At 39.1% G+C, this 19951-nt stretch overlaps 1 protein-coding gene across 3 annotated transcripts in view; it reads right to left on the bottom strand.

The window, feature by feature from the left end:
- The window catches only part of LOC133638425 (astrotactin-2-like), a 910889-nt gene that overhangs the window by 437344 nt on the left and 453594 nt on the right, over positions 1-19951 (bottom strand). The window lies entirely within an intron of this gene.

Consider the following 19951-nt stretch of genomic DNA (forward strand, 5'->3'; position numbering starts at 1 on the left):
ATTTAGATATCTGGTCAGGAAACTCCTCACTCTTTTGCCTTCACCTTCATTGTCCATTCGTTTTTGGTAACTTTATATCCTCTGGACCTAGACGTTGAGTCTGCGACATACATGGCGGACAATAACTGATACAGTCTAGCTTTGCCAGTCCAAAAGCATTCGCCGTTTTCTGTAGTCTTCCCTCGACGGCCAGGTAATACGAAGCACACGCTACCTTTTTTTAATCATGTCCACGGGAGCCCAAATTCTCGTTGTCTCTCCTTCGACAAAGTTTTTCAGTAAGTAGAATCACAGCTGACCTGGACATTCGAAAGTTATTTCGCCGTCTGAGAAGTGTTGTATCTTAAATAGCTGCAATCGCTGTGTGATTTCCACAAGCACGGGCATGTCTGGATGACTCGCCTCCATATTTCCAGTGGTTAGCTCCGAGTTACCAAACTGCTTTATTATGAAGCTGGCTGTGGCGTGTTCTTTCCGACGTCACTTCCTGTGCGGGGCGCGGTCTTTCTGGCTTCACTTCCTCTCCAAACTCAGTTTGTAAACGATCAATGAGTCCATACAAAGCTAAGAGCCGGAGATTCAAGAAATACACGGCACACTTACCCGTGTAAAAAAAGTGTCCGAGGAGGGGGACCTTAAACGCTGGTTTAGTGTGGCTGACACGGGGTTTAAGCTAAATAATTATTTGTTAAAGGGGTTAAGCGACTTAGTGTAGACATGGCCTTAGGGTCACGACGACTAGTGGGGTCACATGATAATGGCCACCGGTCACTTCAGTAGATGATCATCAACGTGGCCGTCGTGCAATGCTGGTGTTTGCTGGTTCTACTTTGATGCACTTAATGACCTCATGGATACAATTAAACTTTGTTTTTGCTTAACTTTTTTTCAGCGGTGAGTCAACATGTTATTTGTGTTATTTTTGTTCCGATTCAGCAACACTGAGGCCGCATACTTCCAAAAGCCCATCGAGATAATTGCTAATTTAGCATCACTTGGAACGTCATCGTCATGACATATTTTCGTCCGTATTTCTAAAACCACCGCACTACTTAAAAATATTTTGTAGCCAAAATGTTTTCCTAAAAGTTTAATGTCTAAATAACATTTGTTTTTTCATCATTTTTGCCCATGTATTGTGTTTTGTGTACTTTTTCAATTAATACAGATGCACCATAACATACATTGGCTTCACTCAGTCAAGAGATACCTTTCTTTTCCTCTCAGACCCATCAAACTATTTTATTGTATTTCATTTATTTTATTTTCATATAAACTTTTAAAAACTTTACCTGCAAAAAAAAATCATGACCATTAAATATAATAGAATATCATAGAATAGAAAGTACTTTATTGATCCCTGGGGGAAAGTCAGCACCACAGTTCGCTCACAATAGACAATAAACATTTAGGTATTTTTACAGGTAAATAATGTAAATACAGTCTATTATATAGCATTATTCACATGTGAATAACACACATACAGACTATTATACAGCATTATTCACATGTGAATAACATAAATACAGTCTATTATACAGCATTATTCACATGTGAATAATATAAATACAGTCTATTATACAGCATAATTCACATGTGAATAACAAAAATACAGTCTATTATACAGCATTATTCACATGTGAATAACATAAATACAGTCTATTATACATTTAAGTACAGTCAAAAAGGAACATATGCATTATACAGTATGATGGCTGTCGGTATGAAGAACTTAAACTTAAATTAATTGTAGTTACGGATGTAGTGTTTTTGTCTATTGTGCAAATGTGATTATTCATTGTAAGTACAAATCTCTACATAACTTGTAAAATATTAAAGCATTATTTTGTAATATGTAATTATAAAAATACTCAAACTGCATTGTTGTTTGTTATGTGGCTTATGCTCATTTTGGTCGCCAAAATGTAATAAACCCACATGTTAATTGGTCCGCACCTGGCCGTGGTGAATCAAATACTGCAAAGTAGGAACCATTGATTAGAAAATGCAATACTGTATTTCCCAGACTATAAGCTGCTACTTCTTTCCTACGCTTAGAATCCTGCGGCTTATAAAATGGTCTGGCTAATTTATAGATGTCTCCTCGCACACGACCATAATGTTTTGTATTCAGCAAATAGTTTTCATAAAACACAGACCGAGACACTGCAAAGTTGTGTTATTGCTTGTGCTATGGTGCCATCTTTTGGACACGTTTGCTCACTGCAGGTGTTGCAGGTTGAACATGTAATTCCTGCATCGTGCCTTGAACCGGAAGTATATCTCGTTTCATCTACTACGCGGATTGTTCTCCCAACGATGAAGCAGGAACTCCGGAGACAGCGTGCAGGTAGGAAAATGATTTATTTGCATAAATCATGGAAAACACTACGAAACAAACAAAACAAGCGTGCCTAACACACGGGAAGCTAACAGGATAGCTCACAAGGAACACTAAGACGGGACTAAGCGCAAGAAAAACACAGGGAACCAATGTGACTGTTGCATACAGCAAAATAAAAGCACCAGGCTGAGTGTGGCGAAAAGGCAGGACTAAATTATTGCCTGGGAACAGGTGAGTGTCCCGGACACTAATCAGAGGCAGGTGAAAACAATAAATAACCATGGCAACCAAGGAGACACAAAACAGGGGTGCTGAAACAGAACTTAAACAACAAGTGAATCAAAACATAAGTAACCTATCATCCGGGCATCGGATCACAACAACTAATTATCTATGCCGTTTTTGCTCGAAAGGATTTTTCATTCATCACTCCAAGGAACATTTGTAAGTTTTACAATATAACTAAAACAATTCATACTTACTTACCATCCAATGTGTAATGTCTGTAGGAGTGTGTTCATGCATATTTGTACCCGCTATCCTAATATAATCAAACTAGCGTCGGTAGCATTAGCGAATATGCTTACAAGTAGAGATGTCCGATAAATGCTTTAAAATGTAATATCGGAAATAATCGGTATCGGTTTCAAAAAGTAAAATTAATGACTTTTTAAATCGCAGCTGTACGTAGCGGTACATATCCGGTAAAACACGGACGTAGGCCCTCCCGAAAATCTCCTGGGGCAACCTTTCTCCCGAATTTCTCCCGATTTCCACCCGGACAACAATATTGGGGGTGTGCCTTAAAGGCACTACCTATAACGTCCTCTACAACCTGTCGTCACGTCCGCTTTTCCTCAATACAAACAGCGTGCAGGCCCAGTCACATAATATATGTGGCTTTTACACACACACAAGTGAATGCAATGCATACTTGATCAACAGCCATACAGGTCACACTGAGGGTAACCGTATAAACAACTTTAACACCGTTACAAATATGCGCCACACTGTGAACCCACACCAAACAAGAATGACAAACACATTTCAGGAGAACATTGCACCATATCACAACATAAACACAACAGAACAAATACCCAGAACCCCTTGCAGCACTAACTCTTCCGGGACGCTACAATATACACCCCCCGCTACAACCAAACCCCGCCCCTCCCCACCTGGAGTTGAAGTTGTTCTCTTATTTTGGAAAACCTTGTTTTTGATTGATTGATTGAAACTTGTATTAGTAGATTGCACAGTACAGTACATATTCCGTACAATTGACCACTAAATGGTAACACCCGAATACGTTTTTCAACTTGTTTAAGTCGGGGTCCACGTTAATCAATTCATGGTACATTGTTTAATGCATTCTGTGGGGCATCACAACAAAATTAGGCATAATAATGTGTTAATTCCACGACTGTATATATCGGTATCGGTTGATATCGGAATCGGTAATTAAGAGTTGGACAATATCGGAATATCGGAAATCGGCAAATATGCCATTATCGAACATCTCTACTTACAAGTGTTTGTATAAGTATTACTAACTTACAATGGCATTCTTTTTGTATTGTTTCAGTTCACCAAATTGTCACTGTGGACTTATTGAGTTTGTTTAGCTGACTGGAGAGCTAGCTTCCATAGGTAGTGGGTCCATGATGATGACGTCTGTTTTAATGCAGTGTGACAGGCACCGTTTGGGAGCAATTACAGTATGTAAATATACATTTATAAGATATTTTGTGTCGGTATATATCTGCGGCTTATGGTCCGGTGCAGCTAATATATCTAAATATATGTATTCCGTCTACATTTTGGTGGGTGCAGCTGAAATACTGGTGCATAATACACCTGTTTTTTGGGGTTTTTTTGATAGTAAGAAAGCCCTCTAGACGTGATTAGTCACCTTTACAAGCCACAAACTTCAAAGTGCAGTGTGGCGACGGATGACTGTATTACCATACTCACTAGGCTGCAGTCAGTCGTAGCTTCTGGCGTGTTAAACAAGTAATATTAATGAACAAAACTTGGCCAGAAACGTGTTTTCTGGGCCACAAAAGTAAGTATCCATACAACAGGTATTTGCAAATATGCAAGTCAAAGATCCTCTATATCAGTGGTTCTCAACCTTTTTTCAGTGATGTACCCCCTGTGAATTTTTTTTTAATTCAAGTACCCCCTAATTAGAGCAAAGCATTATTGGTGGAAAAAAAGAGATAAAGAAATAAAATACAGCACTATGTCATCAGTTTCTGATTTATTAAATTGTATGTAAGTGCAAAATGTTGCTCCTTTGTTGTGGTCTTTCTTGAACTATTTGGAAAAAAACATATAAAAATAACTAAAAACTTGTTGAAAAATAAACAAGTGATTCAATTATAAATAAATATTTCTACACATAGAAGTAATCATCAACTTAAAGTGCCCTCTTTGGGGATTGTAATAGAGATCCATCTGAATTCATGAACTTAATTCTAAACATTTCTTCACAAAAAAATAAATCTTTAACATCAATATTTATGGAACATGTCCACAAAAAATCTAGCTGTCAACACTGAATATTGCATTGTTGCATTTATTTTCACAGTTCTTTTTGACCGACATTTAAAAAAAATCTCACGTATCCCTTGGCATACCTTCAAGTACCTCCAGGGGTACGCGTACCCCCATTTGAGAACCACTGCTCTATATGACAGGAGTGATATTTTTAAGGAACTATACACTATATTGTCAACTTATTTGGCCACCTGCCTTGACTCACATATGAACTTGAAGTGCCATCCCATTCCTAACCCATAGGATTCAATATGATGTCGGTCCACCTTTTGCAGCTATTAAAGCTTCAACTCTTCTGGGGAGGCTGTCCACAAGGTTGCAGAGTGTGTTTATAGGAATTTCCGACCATTCTTCCAAAAGCGCATTGGTGAGGCCACACACGGATGTTGGTCGAGAAGGCCTGGCTCTCAGTCTCCATTCTAATTCATCCCAAAGGTGTTGTATCGGGTTCAGGTCAGGACTCTGTGCAGGCCAGTCAAGTTCATCCACACCAGACTCTGTCATCCATGTCTTTATAGACCTTGCTTTGTGCACTGGTGCACAGTCATGTTGGAAGAGGAAGGGGTCCGCTCCAAACTGTTCCCACAAGGTTGGGGTTATGGAATTGTCCAAAATGTTTTGGTATCGTGGAGCATTCAAGGTTCCTTTCACTGGAACTAAGGGGCCAAGCCCAACTCCTGAAAAACAACCCCACACCATAATTCCTCCTCCACCAAATTTCACACTCGGCACAATGCAGTCCAGAATGTACCGTTCTCTGGCAACCTCCAAACCCAGACTGGTCCATCAGATTGCCAGATGGAAAAGCGTGATTCATCACTCCAGAGAAGGCTCTAGAGTCCAGTGGTGACGTGCTTTACACCACTGCATCCCACACTTTGCATTGGACTTGGTGATGTATGGCTTAGATGCAGCTGCTCGGCCATGGAAACCCATTCCATGAAGCTCTCTGTGTACTGTACGTGGGCTAATTGGAAGTTCGGAGCTCTGTAGCAACTGACTGTGCATAAAGTCTTTGCACTGTGCATCCGCTGACCCCTCTCTGTCAGTTTACGTCGCCTACCACTTGGTGGCTGAGTTGCTGTTGTTCCCAAACTCGTCATTTTGGAATATTTAGGAGCGAGGGAATTTAACGACCGGATTTGTTACACAGGTGGCATCCTATGACAGTTCCATGCTGGAAATCACTGAAAGCGACCCATTCTTTCACAAATGTTTGTAGAAACAGTCTCCATACACTGCAAAAACTGAAATCTAAGTAAGATGAAATATCTCAAATAAGGGTGATATTTGCTTATTTTCTGCCTGATAAGATAATTCTTCTCACTAAGCAGATTTTATGTTAGAGTGTTTTACTTGTTTTAAGTGTTTTGGTTCTAAATTATCTCAGTAAGATATTAGGTAGATAGATAGATAGATAGATAGATAGATAGATAGATGGATAGATGGATAGATGGATAGATGGATAGATGGATGGATGGATGGATGGATGGATGGATGGATGGATGGATGGATGGATGGATGGATGGATAGATAGATAGATAGATAGATAGATAGATAGATAGATAGATAGATAGATAGATAGATAGATAGATAGATAGATAGATAGATAGATAGATAGTACTTTATTGATTCCTTCAGGAGAGTTCCCTCAGGAAAAATAAAATTCCAGCAAAAGTGTACAGAGTTGAGATTGAATTTAAAAAGTAAAAAGTAAATAATGGGGGTATAAATGGAAACAAAATAGAAAAATATTTCAATAAGAATAAAAATAAAAAGCAACAATGAGAATAAAAATATAACAGTAAAATAAGAATATAACAAGAGAAACTAGACAGTAGTGACCATGTTATGAAAAAATGACAGCTCGTTGCTGAGATTTGATGACCTATATTGAGTAAAACAGGCTCGGAACTAGAATATCACCTGTTGCAAAGCTGTGTCATCAACACTCACATGTATAAAACTACTTTTTAAAGTAATAATTTCTTACTTCAAGCATGAAAAAAAACTCCTGATGCAGAGCGCATTTCATTATGTCAAGATAATGGCACTAGAATTTGCTTAATTTAAGAATATTTTTCAACATATTGAGCAAAAAGGTCTCCTTTTTTTTTCTACCAAGAAAAGTGCACTTGTTATTAGTGAGAATATACTTATTTTTAGGTATTTTTGGGTTCATTGAGGTTAGCTAGATTGACTTGTTTTGGAAAGTCTTGACAAGCCGAATGTTCCTGTTCTATTGGCAGATAATGTTGCTTAGTTCAAATAAAATACCCGGAATTTTTGTATTTTTTATTCTTGTTTTTGAACACTGACTTTTTGCAGTGTGCCTAAGTGCTCAATTGTATACACCTGTGTCCGTGGCTAGTGATTAGGACACCTGATTCTGATCATTTGGATGGGTGGCCAAATACTTTTGGCAATATCGTGTAGCAAAAACAGCAAAATATCCTCAAAAGAATACAATTGTTCTGCTTTGTTTAAGGCTCACATAGGCAAGCAGAGGGATAATTATGTTGTTGTTTTTTTTTTTTTTACTGTCTGCCTCAAAATCAGTTCAGCACAGCATCTGTTATCCTTGAACCACACAGGTTAGAGTGCAACTCTTCAGTATTTCAGCTGCACAAATAAACAATATGAGGTGGAAATACTAAATAAAGATGGCAAGCGAGGCTTATTTTGCAACATGTATATTGCATGGTGGTGCCTTGGTGTGGATGAATACTGCATGTGTCCCCCGTACGCAGGAGCATGCCACAACTTCCAAGTGACCTCGGCTACTTTTTTTCACGACTCTTTCAAAGCTTTTTTTTTTTTTTTTTTTTTAAACCCACAGATGTTGTATTTTCGGGCAGCCGTGTGTCAACTTGTGCATGGGGGTCACACGGAGCGGGTGGGTGACAATGCGAGTGGGTAAATTAAGCTGACAGCACAAGTAGCTGGGCGAGTGGTAATCACATTAACGCACGTCTGCATCCAGCCTCCCTGACACCGGCTAAATATTTTCTAGTCGGGCGCAATGCAAACCGGCGTCTACGATGGCATGAAAAAAAAGGAAGGATGCGAGTATGCAGATTTGTCATTCATAATGCACAAGATGGCATCTGAGGGGCTGCTAGAGCAAATCGGATGAGTCGAAGGCGATGAAAAATAAATGAAAATACATCTTGACCAATATGGATCAGCAGAGTTTCTGTTGTGTTTAAATTGCTGCCGTATTATAACTCAAATTGTAAATGTTGCAATGTGTGTAGTCTACAAAATAACATAATAAATAATGAGGGTCGGGTCAAGAATAAATTGGCATTAACAGTTGTGGCTTAAAAGTAACCCCTTGATGTAGTTTGATGATAGTTTCAGCACAGAGCAGCTTTATCTACCTGTGTGAGCGCTATTAAAGGCCTACTTAAATGATTTTTTTTAATTTAAACGGGGATAGCAGATCCATACTATGTGTCATACTTGATCATTTCGCGATATTGCCATATTTTTGCTGAAAGGATTTAGTAGAGAACATAGACGATAAAGTTTGCAACTTTTGGTCGCTGATAAAAAAAAAGCCTTGCCTGTACCGGAAGTAGCGTGACGTCACAGGTTGAAAGGCTCCTCACATCTCCCCATTGTTTACACCAGCAGCGAGAGTGATTCGGACCGAGAAAGCGACGATTACCCCATTAATTTGAGCGAGGATGAAAGATTTGTGGATGAGGAACGTGAGAGTGAAGGACTAGAGTGCAGTGCAGGACGTATCTTTTTTCGCTCTGACCGTAACTTAGGTACAAGCTGGCTCATTGGATTCCACACTTTCTCCTTATTCTATTGTGGATCACAGATTTGTATTTTAAACCACCTCGGATACTACATCCTCTTGAAAATGAGAGTAGAGAACGCGAAATGGACATTCACAGTGACTTTTATCTCCACGACAATACATCGGAGAAGCACTTTAGCTACGGAGCTAACGTGATAGCATCACGCTTAAATGCAGATAGAAACAAAATAAATAAGCCCCTGACTGGAAGGATAGACAGCAGATCAACAATACTAATATCAGGAGACACTGAACCAAACACTGGACCTGTAACCACACGGTTAATGTTGTGCCGCCTGTCGAAGCCTAGCAATGCTGTTGCTAATGACGCCATTGAAGCTAACTTAGCTACGGGACCTCGTCAGAGCTATGATAAGAACATTAGCGCTCCACCTACGCCAGCCCTCATCTGCTCACCAACACCCGTACTCACCTGCGTTCCAGCGATCGACGGCGCGACGAATGACTTCACCCGATCGTCGATGCGGTCGGCGGCTAGCGTCGGATAGCGCGTCTGCTATCCTCAAAGTCCTTCTGGTTGTGTTGCTGCAGCCAGCCGCTAATACACCGATCCCACCTACAGCTTTCTTCTTTGCAGTCTCCATTGTTCATTAAACAAATTGCAAAAGATTCACCAACACAGATGTCCAGAATACTGTGGAATTTTGCGATGAAAACAGAGCTTTTTGTATTGTGATACAATGTGTCCGAATACTTCCGTTTCAACCATTGACGTCACGCGCAAACATAGACGTTTTCAACCGGAAGTTTCGCAGAAAATTTTAAATTGCACTTTATAAGTTAACCCGGCCATATTGGCATGTGTTGCAATGTTAAGATTTCATCATTGATATATAAACTATCAGACTGCGTGGTCGGTAGTAGTGGGTTTCAGTAGGCCTTTAACAGTGTGTTGCAGTGTTTTACACTTGTCGTACTGTTATTTACTGTCATGGCTTGCTGCAAGGTTCGTTCCCCCGGGATGCAAACAGAACACTCCGGACAGGACTTGCAGGTAGGAACATGATTTCATTCTCAAACAAATCAAAGCACCACCAAGAACACAGAAAACAAGTCGAAAGAAACACGTGCCAATCACACTCGAAACTAAACATAGGCTAGGAGACGAGCAAAACTTACGTGACGAGAGCATGAAGCAAACAAAGAAGCCAGGACGAGTGCGGCGAGAGAGGTGAATAAATAGCTCTTTGTTTAGTGGTCGATTGCAGGTGAGCGTGCCGACCACTAACCAGAGGCAGGTGAACCCAATTAATCTCCATAGAAACCAAAACAAACCCAGAGGTGCACAAAACAGGAACTAAGGGAGTCCAAAACTAACATAACAAAAAAATGATCCGGGCCACGGATCATGACATTTACAATGTTACATCAGCAGGATTAATGCAAATTAATCATGGGAATCCTGGGACATTTCTTATTAAAGAATATCACAAGTTAAAAAATGGTGGTGTTTTTTTAAAATTACCCTTTTTTTCAAGGGGGGGGTTACCCACATATGCGGTCCTCTCCAAGGTTTCTCATAGTCGTTCACATCGACGTCCCACTGGGGTGAGTTTTTCCTTGCCCGAATGTGGGCTATGTACTGAGGATGTGGTTGTGGCTTGTACAGCCCTTTGAGACACTTGTGATTTAGGGCTATATAAATAAACATTGATTGATTGATTGAATTGTTTTTCCAACGCTTTGAACACTGCAGCTTATGAAACAGTGTGGCTAATGTATGCATGTTTCTTCCCTAACAGTGACTATGGTTTGTATTCAACAACAACATATGACAGAGACACTGAAAAGGTGTGTTATTGTTTGTGCTATAGCGCCATTTTTTAGACACTGGATGTGCTGTGGATTGAACATGTACGTTCTGTTTTGTGCCTTGAACCAGAAGAATAACCGTCCATAATTCTTCATTCATCACTCCAAGCAACGTTTGTAAGTTTTACAATATAACTGAAACAATTCACACTTACTGAACTGTCCTATGTGTGACGTCTGTAGGATTGTTTCATGCATATTTTTGAATACAATGTTACATCAGCGGGATTAATGCAAATTAATCATGGGAATCCTGGGAATTTATTTACTAAATAATATCACATTTTAAAATATATATATTTTTTAAATTACCCTATTTTTGTAACTTTTTTCCAACGCTTTGAACACAGCAGTTTATGAAACAGTGCAGCTAGTTTATGGATTTTTCTTCCCTAATGGTCACTATGTTTTGTATTCAACAACAACATATGACAGATACACTGAAAAGGTGTGTTATTGTTTGTGCTATGGCGCCATATTTTAGACAAATATGATCACCATAGGTGCTGTGGATTGAAAATGTACTTCCTGTTTTGTGCCTTGAACCGGAAGAATAACCGTCCATAGCGTTTCTGCTCAAAATGATTCTTCATTCATCACTCCAAGCAACGTTTGTAAGTTTTACAATATAACTGAAACAATTCACACTTACTGAACTGTCCTATGTGTGACGTCTGTAGGATTGTTTCATGCATATTTGTGAATATGATTATTATCCATTAGCGAATATGCTAACACGTTTACAAGTGTGTTTATTAGTATTATTAACTTACATTGGCATTCTTTTTGTATTGTTTCAGTTTTGAAAATTCCCCAGTAAAATGTCAACGCAGAAATATTGAGTTTGTTTAGCTGATTGGAGAGCTAGCTTTCACAGCCAGTGGCTCCATGACGATGACTTCTGTTTTGCTTGATCAGCCGTTTTACTGCCAGGCACCATTTGGAAGCAATAAGGTATGTAAATAAACATTTACAAAATGTTTGGTACCGGTATATACAGTACAGGCCAAAAGTGTGGACACACCTTCTCATTTCAATGCGTTTTCTATATTTTCATGACTATTAACATTGTAGATTGTCACTGAAGGCATCAAAACTATGACACCTGTGGAGTGAAAACCATTCCAGTTGACTACCTCTTGAAGCTCATCGAGAGAATGCCAAGAGTGTGCAAAACAGTAATCAAAGCCAAAGGGTGGCTATTTTGAAGAAACTAGAATATAAAACATGTTTTCAGTTATTTCACTTTATTTTGGTAAGTACATAACTCCACATGTGTTCATTCATAGTTTTGATGCCTTCAGTGACAATCTACAATGTAAATAGTCATGAAAATAAAGAAAACACATTGAGTGAGAAGGTGTGTCCAAACTTTTGACCTGTACTGTGTACGCAGCATATGGTTTAGTGCGGCTAATATGTGGAAAAATATTGTTGTTTTTTAAAAAATTGACGTGTGCGGCTTAAATACCAGTGCGCTCCAAAGCTCGGAAAATACGGTAATTTCAATGGTTAACAACAATTTTAGGTTAGTGTGTGAATGTGAGCGTGAATGTTGTCTGTCTATCTGTGTTGGCCCTGTGATGAGGTGCTGACTTGTCAAGGGTATACCCCGCCTTCCGCCCGTGTGCAGCTGGGATAGGCTCCAGCACCGCCCCGCGACCCCGAACGGGACAAGCGGTAGAAAATGGATGGATGGATGGAAGCTCTGTCACAGAACCAATTGTTCCTCCTTTTTTCCTATCTGTTTTTTTATATATAGAAAAGTGTAATGGTTGACAACACGCCCCCATTGCCACTGCAGACATTCTTGGCTTGTGTGGGTTCACCCTTTCCAAACCAGTTCCACTTGATCCCAGGTGGAAGAACGACATACTGCAGGGGAGGCAAGGGGTCACACCCTTTAGAAATTCACCTCATCAATGTTTGCTGCCAGTGGCAAGGATTACAAAATGATAGTAAAGCAGTCCTGGAACCAGGTCGTGAAATATACCACGTCTTCATGTATAGTGACTCGTAAACCCGGCTGATGAAATCCGGGAGGATTATTTTACCGTCCTCTACGATAACAGTTCGGCATGAGTACTTGCTTGTTTGGGTTTAGCAGAGGCAGCAGAGGACTGCAGGAGGATTGAGTGGGCGGCCAGTGTGACATACCTTTAAGCATCACGCGTGTACCAATATGCGTTACAACTGGGACTGGAACACAACAGAAAGTAAATACAGGTTCTGCCTAAATCCTCTTGCCTGGATCTGAGACCCTCCCCAAAGCCCCTAACAGTCTGTGTTTGGGTTTGATAGCAGTCTTAGCAGACCAGATCCTCTGCAAATAAACTGATATACAGTACTGTAATCATAGCTGGGGCGTTTATATCTAAACCCTAAAAGGGGTGGGTCGTTCATTGGAAGCCAGCTATAAATGGAGTCATTATTTTAACTTTGATAATGGTTCGGAGTGCATGAGAAAGTTGAAACCAGCTTTGACCTAAGGATAATTTATCAACAACACCCATATGGTACAAAATCTTGGTACCTGGTAATCAACCAGTACTCAACTGTAATTCTTTCTGAGTGTGTTCATGTGTTTAATACATTTATTGAACATAACTGAGGTGATAATAATAAATAATAGGGGTGTCGAGAAAAATAGTTTTTGGAATGTAATGATTATTTGTAACAATTCTTAATCAATTAAAAAACAATAAAAAAAGTATAAAAATATATATATATATATATATATACTGTATACGTATACGTCAGGTCAGGAAAAAACACAGGCTATTTCATCCCTACAAGCCTGTTTGGCAGGTTTCCCTGCTCTTCAGGGGATTTTATAATGGCTGCAACAACTAGAGGCGGTATAGTACCGGTATACCGTACAACCCTAATATATATATATATATATATATATATATATATATATATATATATATATATATATATATATATATATATATATATATATATATATATATATATATATATATATATATATATTTTTTTTTTATTTATTTATTATTATTATTATTATTATTTTATTATTATTATTTTTATTTGTCCTGTCCAGCCACTCATATTGTTGATGTCGATGCCCATATCTGCTGTACAGATTTACTTTAGAAAAGAGCAATGTTGGATACTTCTCTTGTTGCCTTATTGGTATTTGACTTTGTTGAATGTTGAGGTATAATTTTATTAAACAAAACCAGTTTTGTTTTAGGTAATACATAAATTATCAGAGCTGTTTATCTATTTTATGGAGGAATGTAGTTAATCATAGAACTGGCACCCAATGTTATTAAAAAAGTATGGATTTTTAATTGTGAATCAATTCTGAATCAAATCCAACAATTGAATCAAATCATGTGGTTTACAAATATTCACCGCCCTATTAAATATTCTGTCCAGTTGTTACATCTTATTTTCTTACATTTCTGAGTCTCATTTGGAGGTATTGCATATGTATATTATCTATGCAGTTGCAATCCCAAGGCGTTAGATGGCAGGTGTGTATAGACTAAGGTGTGTTTCCCTATCCAGGAAGTAGTCTTGTTGTTTGTTGTGCGCTAAAAAGTGTTCATACTGTAAGTATTGTACGTATTACACATACTTATCAATCAATGTTTATTTATATAGCCCTAAATCACAAGTGTCTCAAAGGGCTGCACAAGCCACAACGACATCTTCGGTTCAGATCCCACATGCAGGGCAAGGAAAAACTCAACCCAGTGGGATGACGATGAGAAACCTTGGAGAGGACCGCATATGTGGGTGACACCCCACCCCTCCACCCCCTATTACACACTTGTTTTCATTACCAAATGTATGGGGTTGAAATTGCCATGTAAAATTGCTCATGCTAATCCGTGGCTTGTCTAAGGCAAGTCTAATGTATATTAGCATCAAGCTAGCGTATTTTGAAAATTGGAGCCTTACTGTAAATTGGTGTGTTTTCTATCAGTCATACTTTTTTTTTTGTTGGCATGGGAAATCCCATCACTACTCAAGAGGCAGTTTGGCTGAGTCCGCTCTGAGTGCTGCTAGAGTGCTTGTTTGCCCGCCAAGTGTTTGAGCCGCCAACTGGACATGAGGAAATATGTTTGATTTTACATAAATCAATACCTGGTACTAAAAACAGATGTTACCCATTTCTCAGTGAAACCAACTTTTTAAAGATCCTATTTCAAATGCAGTTGCTGCCATCTTGTTGACTTCAGAAAATAGTTAATCGGGAGGTTGCCTACAGCCACAACAGTTAATGGTAGTGTTCTTTAAGCCGGGGCTATTTAGAGACCAAATTACTTTGGTTTTTTCTTTTAGTGGACCACACACCAGGTGGCTGCTGGGTTAATAGAAAAGAAAAATAGAAAAGAAAAAAATAAACAAATAAAAACAGGCTCAGTGGCCTTGTGGTTAGAGTGTCCGCCCTGAGATCGATAGGTCGAGTCCTACCAAAGACTATAAAAATGGGACCCATTACCTCCCTGCTTGGCACTCAGCATCAAGGGTTGGAGTTGGGGGTTAAATCACCAAAATGATTCCCGAGCGTGGCCACCGCTGCTGCTCACTGCTCCCCTCACCTCCCAGGGGGTGGAACAAGGGGATGGGTCAAATGCAGAGGGTAATTTCACCACACCTAGTGTGTGTGTCAGTGCGACTTTAAAGGCCTACTGAAACCCACTACTACCGACCACGCAGTCTGATAGTTTATATATCAATGATGAAATCTTAACATTATAACACATGCCAATACGGCCGGGTTAACTTATAAAGTGACATTTTAAATTTGCCGCTAAACTTCCGGTTCGAAACGCCTCTGAGGATGACGTATGCGCGTGACGTAGCCCGACGAACACGGGTATGCCTTCCACATTGAAGCCGATACGAAAACGCTCTGTTTTCATTTCATAATTCCACAGTATTCTGGACATCTGTGTTCGTGAATCTGTTTCAATCATGTTCATTGCATTATGGAGAAGGAAGCCAAGCAAGCAAAGAAGAAAGTTGTCGGTGCGAAATGGACGTATTTTTCGAACGTAGTCAGCCACAACAGTACACAGCCGGCGCTTCTTTGTTTACATTCCCGAAAGATGCAGTCAAGATGGAAGAACTCGGATAACAGAGACTCTAACCAGGAGGACTTTTGATTTGGATACACAGACGCCTGTAGAGAACTGGGACAACACAGACTCTTACCAGGATTACTTTGATTTGGATGACAAAGACGCAGACGTGCTACTGTGAGTATGCAGCTTTGGCTTTTTTTTGCGTATGTACGTAACTTTTTTAAAATATATAAGCTTTATGAACCTTGGGTTAGGTGAACGGTCTTTTGGGCTGAGTGATTGTGTGTGTTGATCATGTGTTTGAATTGTATTGGCGTGTTCTATGGAGCTAGGAGCTAGCAGAGGAGCTAGGAGCTAGCATAACACGTACCGTACCGTAAGTGCGCGTCACGTACGTAACTTTTTAAAAATATATAAGCTTTATGAACCTTGGGTTAGGTGAACGGTCTTTTGGGCTGAGTGATTGTGTGTGTTGATCGGGTGTTTGAATTGTATTGGCGTGTTCTATGGAGCTAGGAGCTAGCAGAGGAGCTAGGAGCTAGCATAACAAACACGCAGGTGTTATTATGCAGGATTAATTTGTGGCATATTAAATATAAGCCTGGTTGTGTTGTGGCTAATAGAGTATATATATGTCTTGTGTTTATTTACTGTTGTAGTCATTCCCAGCTGAATATCAGGTACCGTGAGTATGCAGCCTTGGCTGCTAAACATTCGATAACTTGACCGTATGTGCGCGTCACGTACGTAACTTTTTAAAAATATATAAGCTTTATGAACCTTGGGTTAGGTAAACGGTCTTTTGGGCTGAGTGATTGTGTGTGTTGATCAGGTGTTTGAATTGTATTGGCGTGTTCTATGGAGCTAGGAGCTAGCAGAGGAGCTAGGAGCTAGCATAACAAACACGCAGGTGTTTTTATGCAGGATTAATTTGTGGCATATTAAATATAAGCCTGGTTGTGTTGTGGCTAATAGAGTATATATATGTCTTGTGTTTATTTACTGTTTTAGTCATTCCCAGCTGAATATCAGGTCACCCCCGGCTCTCACAGCATCTTCCCTATCTGAATAGCTTCAACTCCCCACTAGTCCTTCACTTGCACTTTACTCATCCACAAATCTTTCATCCTCGCTCAAATTAATGGGGAAATTGTCGCTTTCTCGGTCCGAATCTCTCTCACTTCATGCGGCCATCATTGTAAACAATAGGGAACTTTGCGTATATGTTCAACTGACTACGTCACGCTACTTCCGGTAGGTGCAAGCCTTTTTTTTATCAGATACCAAAAGTTGCAATCTTTATCGTCGTTGTTCTATACTAAATCCTTTCAGCAAAAATATGGCAATATCGCGAAATGATCAAGTATGACACATAGAATAGATCTGCTATCCCCGTTTAAATAAAAAAAATTCATTTCAGTAGGCCTTTAACTTTAACTTTAATAATTGGAGCAATGAACGGTACAAATGGATCCGTTTATCTTGTTATCTGTCATTCATTCACCCGTAGGCTTGTAATGCTCAATCTCAACAACCACAATGCACCTGCTCCCGGTCTTTTTTTTTATATCCGGTTTGCCGCAATGAATTGTGGAACATGCAGTATTTTAGTTAACCATTTGTTAGGCTATAAAGTAGAAAACAACTCAATTCCGTGTCAGTGTTTCTCAAATAATCAATATCAAATACCGTATTTGTCAGACTATAAGTCGCTCCGGAGTATAAGTCGCACCGGTCGAAAATGCATAATAAAGAAGGAAAAAAACATATATAAGTCGCACTGGAGTATAAGTCGCATTTTTGGGGGAAATGTATTTGATAAAAGCCAACACCAAGAATAGACATTTGAAAGGCAATTTAAAATAAATAAAGAATAGTGAACAACAGGCTGAATAAGTGTACGTTATATGACGCATAAATAACCAACTGAGAACGTGCCTGGTATGTTAACGTAACATATTATGGTAAGAGTCATTCAAATAACTATAACATATAGAACATGCCATACGTTTACCAAGCAATCTGTCACTCCTAATCGCAAAATCCCATGAAATATTATAAGTCTAGTCTCTTACGTGAATGAGCTAAATAATATTATTTGATATTTTACGGTAATGTGTTAATAATTTCACACATAAGTCGCTCCTGAGTATAAGTCGCACCCCCGGCCAAACTATGAAAAAAAACTGCGACTTATAGTCTGAAAAATACGGTATATGTATAAATCCAATCAATTCCCTTTTAACTCGTGTAACTGTAAATAATAATAGATGAATTTATCAGCAATTAAATCAAGTATGCAGATTATGAATGATCATCACACATGAACTATACAACCCATAAGTTACAACAGCCTCACTTCATCACAAACGCAATAAAATGTGGGGAAAATGAACTTAAAAGTTTGTCAAAAAGTTTTTAAAAAAAGTCTATAAATAACGCTGGAGGACCTTGGTTCTCGCATCCTTCTCATCCCATATCCACTTGAATAAAGATTAAAAAAAATAAGAGATATTTTTGGAATCGAGGTTTGCGCTTACTCCTAATGCGGCCTTATTTGCAAAACACAGTTGCTCTAATTTACATATTTTTCACTTTCGACTCCCTGATGGCCGGCATCTTCCACGCAGCTGCTTGAGATGGTTTTTTTTTGTTTTGTTTTTTTCATTGGCAACAAAGCAAGACAAACATGAATTCAGGTAACATCATTTATTAAATGGCACTTAATATTTTACAATGAAGCACGTTTTTAATTTCACTCCGCCTTCATAATTAAGGAAGAAGAAGACCCGCAATAGGACGTATAATCCTCCACTGCCTCTTTTACAGTAGATCGATAACACTGGAGGAAAAAAAAAAGGGCCAGATAAAAGCTCCTAGGCAAAGTACACAACCACAACTGACTTTTTTTTTCCAGCCGAGCGACTATTAAGACACATTGTCTGAATGCAAATAATATTAGCTCACCTCGGTGCTTCGCTGTGTGAGAGGCACGGCACCCCTGCACACCTAGTCTTTATTCCTGCTGTGTTATTTCCCTCGCGGGCGTCAACAAAAAGCCACTCGCTCGTTATGCAAGACACCCATATTGGGCAAATGAAGGCCATTAGTGACACGGTAACAGTTTTGGTGGGTGATGCTGCAGCTGACCCCCTCCACCCCTCGCACATCACATCCTTCTGTTTCTGTTGCCACTCAGAAGCTGAATATAACAGCTTCCCTAATGCACTGTATAACAATGTACAGTGGTATTATGTACTTTGGTCTAGGGTTGTACGGTATACTAGTATTAGTATAGTACCGCAACATTTTTCAGGTCTCATGTAGATCCCAAATACAGATCAGCAGGTACCAGAAGGTAAGAAAAGTTGCTTTTGCATAATATTGCGAAACAAAACGCCAGATAATATGTCTTACCTTATACACACACCATAATAATACTTGTATGTTTCATGCCCCGACAATCCATCAAGCGGTGCGGCTTCATAGCTTACAAAAGTCGTACTAAAACATTTTGATAGATTTTTATTATGTGTGACTGCCATCTACTGGTCACACTCATCATTTCACCATGTGCAAATAAAATAGCTTTGAGGTCGGTAAGCAACTACTTTATATTAGAAATGGCAACAGCGGAGGATGAATGCCACATAACAAGAAGATAGAAAAAAAAAAAAAGCTTATGGACTACGGTGTCGGCACGGACTACAAAGGCGGACGCGCAAATTCCAGGACTTATGCAGATCCCAAAAACATGGGTGTGTAACTAACATGGCAAAGCAGTTTGAGTGTATCACCATATTGAAGAAGAATGAGTCAGCCACAGGTGTTACAATAATATCAAAACGGCAGACATTATATTTTGCAGATCCCAAATACAGATCAGCAGGTACCAGAAGGTAAGAAAAGTCTTACCTTATACACACACCATACTAATAATTGTATGTCGAAGCACAGTACAATCCATCAAGCGGTGCGGCTTCATAGTTTACCAAAGTTGAACTGAAACATTTTGATACATTTTTGAGCGCCGTATGTAATGTTCAGTGTTTCCCACACATTCATTTATTTGTGGCGGCCCGTCACGAACGAATTACGTCCACCACAAATAAAAAAAAATAAAAAATATATATATATTTTTTTTTTTTGTCCTTTCCAGCTTCTCAGGCAAATCATATAGTTGATGTCGATGCCCATATAAGCTGTTCAGATTTACTTTACAAAAGAGAAGTGTAGGATACTTCTCTTGTTGCCTTATTTGTATTTGACCACTACTGTTTTCTGTTTATTTGTTACTGACTGTGGCAGGACACCTCTGCCTCTGTTTCACTT

This window comes from Entelurus aequoreus, linkage group LG21 (genome assembly GCF_033978785.1).
Source record: "Entelurus aequoreus isolate RoL-2023_Sb linkage group LG21, RoL_Eaeq_v1.1, whole genome shotgun sequence".
NCBI classification, from domain to species: domain Eukaryota; kingdom Metazoa; phylum Chordata; class Actinopteri; order Syngnathiformes; family Syngnathidae; genus Entelurus; species Entelurus aequoreus.